Source organism: Diaphorina citri, unplaced genomic scaffold (assembly GCF_000475195.1).
Source record: "Diaphorina citri unplaced genomic scaffold, Diaci psyllid genome assembly version 1.1 scaffold9110, whole genome shotgun sequence".
NCBI lineage: Eukaryota > Metazoa > Arthropoda > Insecta > Hemiptera > Psyllidae > Diaphorina > Diaphorina citri.
The window spans coordinates 1-2,544 of NW_007386484.1; the positions used below are offsets into that span (position 1 = coordinate 1).

At 40.7% G+C, this 2,544-nt stretch overlaps 1 non-coding gene across 1 annotated transcript; it reads right to left on the minus strand.

Moving 5' to 3' along the window:
- Positions 1 to 2,189: 2,189 nt before the first annotated feature.
- Positions 2,190 to 2,261, minus strand: Trnae-uuc. The gene has a single exon. It is a non-coding gene; the product is annotated as a tRNA-Glu (tRNA).
- Between the last annotated feature and the right edge of the window lie 283 nt (positions 2,262 to 2,544).

Here is a 2,544-nt window from a genome sequence, read left to right on the forward strand (position 1 = left end):
CCAACTACATATGAAACACTAATTAAAATAAAATATTCGAATAATTAACTCAAGAGACCCGAGTGGACGTGTCTCATCAGATCATCTCTACTTTTCCACATTCCTCCGCTTTTGGAGCAAAACTTTGTTGACATTTTTTTGCGAAAAATGTTTCTTTATTGAATTTAGTTTTCTCTGGAAAAGTTACGTCGTTTTTCCGTAATGACACACTCATGAGTGGCTGGGACATCAGAGAGATAAATCATCCTCACTTTTCACTTTGTGACGTTAGATTGGAATTTTCCATTACGATCCTCTTCAGAGACCGGCCATGAGGTTTCAACGAATCCAGAGTGTGTTGGGTCGACAGAAATCAAGAAGCTTGAAAAGGGTGAGGGATAAGGAATTTTAAAGTTGACCAGAACTATTAGGTGATTTAGTTCTGAGTTTCTGAGGAAATAAATTAAAAATCTATTAGGTCTCCAATGTCTGCTCTATTATTTCATTTCTAGGATTAGGATATAACGAGTCTTGCTAGATGCTCTAACTCTGAACAGACTTTTCTGATACCTCTGAGTTACTCTGAAAGTCCAAAACTTTCTCGATTTTGAAGTGAGACCCTTGCTTTTGCCTCGGTAGCGTAGTGGTCAAGACGCTCGCCTGGTAAACAGGAGGGCGTGGGTTCGATCCCAGCCGAGGCATGGAATTTTATAACCTTTTCTGGTCTCGTGTGGGACCCTTTTTTCAAAGAAACCTTTGGTGGCACTCCCTATGGATTAGAGTTTTCTTCTATAATAAATTTAACCCCTGTAAAGCACTTCTACACTAATCCAGTGATTTCCAAGCGGTATTTTTTAATGTTATAGGTATTTTTAATTTGGTCTACTTTGTTTGTGAGTTTCGTCCCTAGAAATCTTGTGCTACCCTTGGGATAAATCCACAGTACGCCCTCCTTGCGCCGTTTGGGGATCACTGGATTCGACTGTCGTATCTTGTGATTATTAAGCCGCTGTTGTGTGTGATTAAGATTATATGTATTTTGGGATGGTCCTTGTTCAGTGCTCGGTACCGAACGTGTTAATACTGCTGGAAAATGTCTCATTAGACGTGTGTATCTTCAACACTTTGAATCCCGAGGAGGCATGCATAAATACTCCCAGATTGATTTTCTACAAACCAAAGTATTAGTTGATTGTTGGGGGTTTTTGGATCAGTTGATTAGTCTAAAAAAAAAAAAAAGATGGGTGTGTTTGGTCTGATTCCTCAACCAAGATAAAATTAATTTAATTCACATGACAATGTAGGTTGTAGGGTCTACCGTCTAGAAGTCTAGACTCTACATAGAGTGAAGATTCGGGAGGTAGGTAAATAATGTGATCCCTCCGACACAACGCAAGACAACGCTACGTCTGTTGCAACGTTACCTGTTTCATTATGTTTTTTAATAAACATAATACGAGAACTGAGACACTTCAGTAGCATTCCCTATCTTGCTCCTATAGAAATATCTTCTTTCACCCACCCCCCCTCTCTCTTTCTCTCTCGCTCTCTTCTGATATTTTTTGACAAGATTGAAAGTATATTCAAATATAAATAGCGGATGGAGGAGAAGAAGAAGAAGAAAAGGAGGAGGAAGAGGAAGAAGTAGAGGGGAGGGAAGGGTATTTAAAAAGAGATGCCTATTTCCCCGAGTTTCATTTGTGTTTATGATCTCGTGAGGTAGGGGGGGGGATGAAGACCTTGGAAATATGGCAACGTGGCATGGCATGGCTTTTTAAAGTTTACCTAACCTTGGTTCCTCTCTTTCTTTCCATTCCTCAAGATCTTCTCTCTCTGTCTATTTTCCTTCGTTAAGATCTTCTCCTTCTCTGTTTGTCTCTCTCTCTCTCTCTCTCTTTCTTTCTCTCTCTCTCTCTCTCTCTCTCTCTCTCTCTCTCTCTCTCTCTCTCTCTCTGTCTCTCTGTGTCACACGTTCTCTTTGTCCTTGATTTTACCAATTAATTTTCTCTGATAAAGGTAGATAGGTAGGTATTCGTAAATTTGCCTAATTCTCATTTTAAGAGAGCCATTGTGGAAACGACCTTAGAGCCAGCTGAGAAAGAGAGAGAGATACAAAAAAAATGTGAGAAAAATTTGCAGATGGTGACCTGAGGGGCTTGCTGAAGAGTGAAAGGCACTAATGAAAATAGACGGGACTAGAACCAAAATTTTTCCCATGCCGGGAATCGAACCCGGGCCTCCTGGGTGAAAGCCAGGTATCCTAGCCACTAGACCACATGGGAGTGTGTATCAATCCGGGAAATTTATGCCAATAAGAACAGACAGCCGGTCTCTATTTGCTGATAAGATGGAGTGTTCCTACGTTACGTCAAGAGCTTTGGCCCGAATCCAAGCGAAAACACAAAATGAGAAGAACGGCCCGGGAAATTTATGCCAATAAGAACAGACAGCCTGTCTCTATTTGCTGATAAGATGGAGTGTTCCTACGTTACGTCAAGAGCTTTGGCCCGAATCCAAGCGAAAACACAAAATGAGAAGAACTTGTAGGAAATACAGTGTGTTTCA